The 7,500-nt window shown below is 38.8% G+C and overlaps 1 pseudogene; it reads right to left on the bottom strand.

Moving 5' to 3' along the window:
• Window positions 1-4,462, bottom strand: part of LOC137981515 (dedicator of cytokinesis protein 9-like) — a 75,180-nt pseudogene extending 70,718 nt beyond the window's left edge.
• Between the last annotated feature and the right edge of the window lie 3,038 nt (window positions 4,463-7,500).

Here is a 7,500-nt window from a genome sequence, read left to right as displayed (position 1 = left end):
TCATTTTGACAATTATTGTTTCTGTCATTAATTTCTGGCCACAACTGCATGCTCCAAACTTACGTGACACTGTAATTTGTCAGCAGTTTAATCATTTCATCATCGCTAAGCTTTTCCCTGTCCTGCAAAACAAAAAAGCCTAAATTTAAGGATCAAAGGAACCCTAAAATACATTCAAAGCCGCTTCATCCTCTGTCCATGAGAGAATCTGAACAATTACTATGGCCATTTACTTTGAGCATAAGTTTTGGATTTCAATTTCCACCATTACCCGTGTTCAAAACTGACCAATTGGACATCAGAGGGTTGGATCGAGGAAAAAGTCAAAGGCTCACTCTGTAGCTTAAAATTTCAGCGTGCGAATGCAGCTTATCGTATACATGCAAAACGCAAGTTTAAAAGTCTGAAAGTCCAAAACTCCCGTGTTGCATTTTAGTTCTCTGGCATACACACGCATTGCATTATTAAACTAGAGAGCCTTTGATGTCATTTTTCTCCTCGATACAGCTCTCTCAAGAACTTAAATTTGTAATGACAGACCATTAAATAGCAAAATTCCAGTTAAAATAATCAGGTGTCTTTTTGAAATCAAGGCTTAAACGTTTGGTCGCTTAGTGCTTAGTTAACATACCGGTAGTTTTGAAATCCAATGAAAAATAAGAATTGATATTTTGGTCACAGAGGCACTTTAAGTGCAAGAAAAGGAGCAACTTGTGTTGGCAAGATAGCAGTTGCTCAACAGAAGTTTTTCGGTTACAGCTGTTCATGCATATTCTGAAAGAAGTGAATAGAGGAATAAAGGTGTTCATTCAAACAACAACAACAACAAAAAGACTGCCAACCTGTTTGTAAATTGATGAAATCTCACTGCTGTCCAGTTCCCCCTCAGTATTGAACAATGGTCTAAAAAGAGAAAGCAAAACAAAAAAACATGAAAATTTTATGCATTTTAACAATACTGAAGTCAGGGACCACGCCCTTCTAGTAGGTTTTCAACAAAAAGCAGCAATAAACTCGATTATTTAAAGGGACACATACTTAAGCAAAATAAGTGCCCATCATTTTCCTTTCTTTGGATAGAAAATTGAACTTTAGGTGAGAATGCAATTCAAAACCAAAACTTAATGGTTAATTCCATCCTTGTTAGTGTATGTTAACCCTGAGAACATTTGAAAATACTCAGGATAGCAAAATGGGACATAACATGACTCAAATACTAATCAAAACAACAGAGGGCAAATTTGGTAGCTGCAAGCAGTGGCAAAAAGGTTGAGACACTGAATTGAAAATTCACTTCTTCTTCCTAAAATCCCTTTCCCGTTCAAAAGAAAAGTTCCTTATCCGATATGACTCAGTTTGTGCATACACGTAAGGTAAAAGTAAAGGTACATGTTATTTAACGTCGGAAGTTCCTTTACTCTCTAGAGAGTACTCTCCCAGGAAGCCGACGGTGCACTCATTTCACCCCCCTCTTTCCATCAGTGCTCGGTTTTAAGGGTATTTAACCCTTTAAGCCCCGAGGGGTTCCCCACTGACGAGTAAAATCGTCTGGCGTTAGACAGAGTAAAATCTATAAGTGCCATTTGGCACTATCGGGGCTGAAAGGGTTAAACGGGGACATAGTTTTTTCACGCTGTTAGCTTAACCCTTTAAGCCCCGAGGGGTTCCCCATTGACGAGTAAAATCGTCTGGCGTTAGACAGAGTAAAATCTATAAGTGCCATTTGGCACTATCGGGGCTGAAAGGGTTAAACGGGGACATAGTTTTTTCACGCTGTTAGCTTAACCCTTTAAGCCCCGAGGGGTTCCCCATTGACGAGTAAAATCGTCTGGCGTTAGACAGAGTAAAATCTATAAGTGCCATTTGGCACTATCGGGGCTGAAAGGGTTAAAGCTACTTAGGCTACACTGAAAGGAAAGAAGTCGAAACAAGGATGTGAGATCCGGAAATCGAACTCAGGACCTCATGCACCAAGGCCGCGCACTAACTGACTGTGCCACCCTTGCTCCTTAAAATATTGGACAACCCTCTATCCAGCCTTCATCTATGTCCAAAATACACAAGCTGAGTCAGGTTATAATGTTTAATGCCGTTGACAATCCATCTTACAAAACAAAAACAGAACAAAAACCTTGAACAGTGCCAACGTATACCTTCTGGTCATAAGTAGCGCTAAAAATTAATACAGTAATGTTATATGCTTCATTGATAAGGCAATTGACTAAAATACAGTTGTACATTGTAAAGTTGTATGACCTGACTTCTGATGATCATGTCACCCAATAGTTGATTCAACTCAATTTGTGTATAAAAAATTATTAGCTAACCCCATTAACCAAAAGGACGAGAAGATCTGGCTATTTTTGGTTGTGATAACAAAATGAAGTTATTTCTCATCAGTTATTTAGAGACAACAAGGGTCGGTTTGCCTAGAGTTGACAACCCACAACTTCCTGCACTAGTAAGTTTGCATGATGTTCTAATTAACTAAAGAGCCACCTACATTGTACTTCAGAGTTGGTGTGATGTCTGTAATGAATTTTACCAACTTAATAAAATTAACATAGATCTATGTAGATATAGACTCACCTCGCAGTCCATCCGAATGGCATGCCATACTGTCCAAGGCTCTTGCAGCAGATTTCAGCTAGTTTGTGTGCTTTCTGTGAAGCTTTTTTGGTGTCTCCAGACTTGAGGTATGCTTCAACACAGGAACCGATACTGCCCTGTAAGACTTTCTCTATTCTGACCACCAAATAAACCTCTTGGTTGGGATCAGTTATGGAGAATATTGCCTAATCAAATATCAATAACACAGAAACACCTCATTAATTTTTGTTTGATCACGTTAGATGCTGCTATATTGTGTTCAACTTGGTAAATTTACAGACTCTTGAAGTTTCATTGTTTGAGTTGTCAAGACAAATGCAGATTTTACTCTGCCTTAAGCCAGACGATTAATTTTAGTTGTCAATGGGAGATGCTTCAGGGATGAATGGGTTAAAAAGCCCAATTTCCAGTAAGACAAGCACTGGTCCATAAATTTACATGTAGGCACAACATTTAAGCGTAGCTTTCATATGTCGGGAAAATCTCAGACGATTGGGGATTTCGCAGTTTCCCAAGCATCCCCGATTTTGCCGACTAATGAAAACCATAAATCGCAGACACCCTGATAATCTGGGATGGTTGGGGACGAAATGAGAAAATAGAAAGCATTTCTATTTTCCCTACATGTACGTGCCCCAGATTTTTGAGATCGTTGGCAATCATTCCCGACATATGAATACTCAAATTTGTACTTTCAGGGACGTCGGCGATGGTTCTTAGCTCCATACCAATCCAATTATTGGCGCACTTTCCATTTTCCGCCAAAGTCACTATCGGGAGAATCTAGTACAAGCATCTGGCGATTTTCCGATATGTCAGCAAGATCTGGGACTGTGAAATTCCAGATCGTCTGGGATTTTCCCGACATATGAAAACTAGGCTTACATGAACGCATTGTACATACAAGTGCAAATTAACGTTTACGATGCAAGCAACATACAAGAAATCAACATGAGCTGCATTATTCTGTCTGATTTCGAACAAGTGAGAGCAGGGGCAACACACATGTACACCCTGTAAATATGCACAAGAAGTCCTCCACCTGTTCTCGAAATCAGTTGGTACAGCTGTAGCTGCAGTGCAGCAACTATTAACTTTAATGGCTCTCTATGCATGCCCTAATAATAATTATTATGCTAGGGTGTCTTGAATTCTTATTTCCTGATCCCCCATTTTATTTTAATTTATTACCTTCCTGGGACAGCAGTACTCCACACTCACTGTGGTTAACATTGCCATTTGTGTGACCATTCTCAATCAGGTCTGATCCTCGAAGCATGTCTATTGTAGATCCATCATTGAGATCACAGTGAAAATCCTCAGAAAGTTTTATTCCCTTTTTGGCATCAAACAAAGAAATAGAAATAAAAAATGGTTCAATGTTAACTTCATTTCCATTGGCTACAGTTCTCAACAAACGAAACTTGAGATCCTCACATTCCACCGCCACACGCATACCAAAATGTTCCCAAAACACTTCTGCGTCAATCCTAGCATCATCATAATTTACACAGGTACCATTATTATCCAAGTCATGGACAAGAGAAAAGAGTTTCTTTCTTCCATCCTTCCTTCTCTTTGCATTCAACACCTCTGTTTCTTTGGAAAATTCAAGAAGTTCTGGATGCTTACTACCCTTAAGACTTTCTCGCAAAGACTGATGGAGTTTTGGCCCTTTTAATTTGCCAATCACACTGAAATGTGAAGTCCTTGCACTGGTGTCCATATCAATTCCCGTAACTTTACACAATGCTGTTATCCATGAGTCCATTTCAGACTGGCTGTCAGCAACCAAACTGTACAGTTTGTCTTGGATGTGAAGCTCAAAACCATACATTCGTCCTTTTAATCCCTGAAAAGATGTAACAAAGACAAAAATTAATAATCATAAGTGACCGTCCAGATGAAAAGGATGCTTAACCAAAAAGCGTTTCGAGTATGTTTGTGTTTGAAATGCGTTTGAAACACGTTTGAAACTGTTTGAAACCCAACGTGTTTGAAACGAAGGAAAAGGTGTTTATTTGTATTTGAAACGCCAACCTGTGCTACATCTGTCAACAGTTTTCAAACATAATAATATTATTACTGTCACAGCAAATTATTTCAGTAGAGAATGCATTGAGTAATAATTAGAGTATTTTCCATTTCATTTGTTTCTTAAAAGTACCCTTTTGTTTTATTGAAGCTTACCGGTTATCAATTAATCAGAAAACAACGTGGCCAAGGAGCATATATTGCTGGCGAAATAATGACATAGTGTTTAAAGTAAGGAGCGAGAATTCCGCGTAAACTGCTTTGACACCTTGTGGGTTGTTGTGTGAAATAACAGTGGCGTTAAATTTGATCATGGAAACATAGTCATGGAAACATTGTCTGCGTTGCCAGTGACATTTCAATGCATAAAACGTGGCTTTGCGTGTAAAAGTGTGCATGAAACAAAATCAGCTGGAAAAATACCAGCAACTCCGAAGCCATTTGCGTGACTACAAAGCTTACCCTCGGGAGAATCAGGCTGTGTCGAAAAGTGGGACAGGGGACGTGGGGACAGGGGACATGGGGACATGGGGACGTGGGGACATGGGGATGCTGGGACGTGGGGACTCGGCGACACATTTTTGAAGTACATGTACAGAATTTCAGAAATGGGAGAACATCCCCAAGAAAGTTGAATTGCTTATGGTATTTTGCAAAAATGAAGCATTTGTTGTTGTTGTTGTTGTTGCACAAAAACTTGACCCTTATGACTCCTTCTCTGTAACTAAAGTTTAAATATCCTGCCAATGTCCCTTGTAGAACCAGACATATGTAAATGCTATGTAAAGTTTATCACATAACTATGTTGAGCTATATATAGGCTATTTCCTACTCCTTACTTGCTATGTAATAACTATGTCACTTGCTACATTACATAGTTCAGTCTGTGTAAAGCATATGCCATTACTATTGCAATACTATTTAAAGGTCACATACAGTACCGCTCAAAGGTAAGTTGACAGTCACTCCCAAGTCGCGAAACTCGACTCGACACTCGATTCTCGATCCTTGAAAATTTCGAGAATCGAGTCTCGAGTCAAGATTCGCAACTCGCGAGTTGAGTCTTTCGAGTTTCGAGTCGAGAAAAAAAATGAGCTTGATTCTTGACTGATCTCTCGAGAAATAAATTAGACAAGCAAAGCGCACTTGTGTGTTGTACATGCGTCGAAAAAGCGAGTCGGATATCAAGTGCGAGTAGTTCTGTTGACGAAATATGCACACAGTTCCCGTCACTTTCCTGACAAAGGATCAAGGAATAATCTGCTGCGATCATTTACAAAACGGCTCTCCTCACAATCGACTTGAACATGCTACCCTTGACTTAAAAGTTAAAACCTGAAGCTCTCTTTACCCGCTGATAATAAACGTTATCGATCGTTGATTTTAAGCAAAGAGAATGTAATGTAATGCCCCAAGCAAGCGATCTCAAATTTACGAAGTTGTTACATAGTAAATGCATACTATGCTTTTGGTATGTGATTGTAAAGCATAGTTTTCACATAGCACATCAAATGAAGAAAAGTTTACATTGCTTTTACATACTGCTATCTATTTCCTATGGCTTCCTATGCATTTGCTATGTATTGGGATGAAATAGTTTTTGCATATTGCACCAACATAAACAACCAGGCCCCAGTTGTTCGAAGGGTGGATACAACTATCCACTGGATAAATCAATATCCAAGTTGGATAACTCAATTGGTTTTGCTAGTGTTTATCCGCTGGATAGTGATTTATCCGGTGGATAGTGCTATCCACCTTTTGAACAACCGAAGCCTAGAGTGTAACATTTCCATATACTTTACATACTGCTATCTATTTCCTATGTTGAAGTAAAGGCTTGCTATATATTTACTACTGTCTTGGGGTAAAATAGTTTTTACATAGCACTTACTAAACAACAAACATGAAAAAACCTTACATAGACTATATATACTGCTATCTATTGTCTATGCTTTGGAAATGTACAGCACCATTCCAACTAAAATAAACCAGGAGTAAAAATTTACATAGACTCTACATACTGGTATCTATTTCCTATGTAAAAGCAAAGGCCTGCTGTATATAATTTACTATGCCTTCGGGTAAAATATTCTTTACATAGCACTCACTAAAAGGAAAAAAAAACACGAATAAAAATCCACATAGAATTTACCTACTACATCTATTGGCAAGATTTCCGCACAGGTCCCTACTTCATTATGCATACACTCCTTTGTTTCAAGAAAACAATAGCGATAACAGTAGACGTCCTTTGGGATTGTGGCGCTTTGTTCTTTCTTTTTAGATGTTTGTTTCCTAAGTCTACATGGACTTAAAAAAAGTCGGTCGAACTTCTGTCTGAAATACGGAAAATCGGACAGTTTTTCCTGCAATTTCGGCACTTTTCCTGCAATTTTACCCATTTTTCAGTTTTAGAATAAGCGCAAGAAGTGGAGGTTCAAGCAATCGTTGTAATAGGGTTCAGATTCGCAAACATAACAAACAAACCAAATAAAAGTACTGTCATAAGAAATTTAATGGCTACCTGCTCTTTTTATCGTGAAATTGTTCTTCCTGTCTGCTTAAAAATTCGCCTAGACACTGCAAAGTGTATATTTTCTTCCTTTCCTGTATTTAGGATCACGAACGGTGCATTTAGACGGATTTTGGGATTTATCGCTCTTTGTAGAGATCGACAATGTGCTCAACAATGATACTTCCAAGTAAATAGCTTTGGTAGGGATCCATGGATGTTCCCGTACGAGGCATACTTCGTTTCACTCCCCATCATGTCTTTTCAATGCCCTGATGTGGGCTCCTTTGTCTGGGTCGACGAAGTTTAGGCGATGGTTAACTGCGGTGAGATGATGTTTG

The sequence above is a fragment of the Montipora foliosa genome, chromosome 13 (assembly GCF_036669935.1).
Source record: "Montipora foliosa isolate CH-2021 chromosome 13, ASM3666993v2, whole genome shotgun sequence".
Taxonomy (NCBI): Eukaryota; Metazoa; Cnidaria; class Anthozoa; order Scleractinia; family Acroporidae; genus Montipora; species Montipora foliosa.
This window is presented reverse-complemented; position numbering and strand designations above follow the sequence as displayed.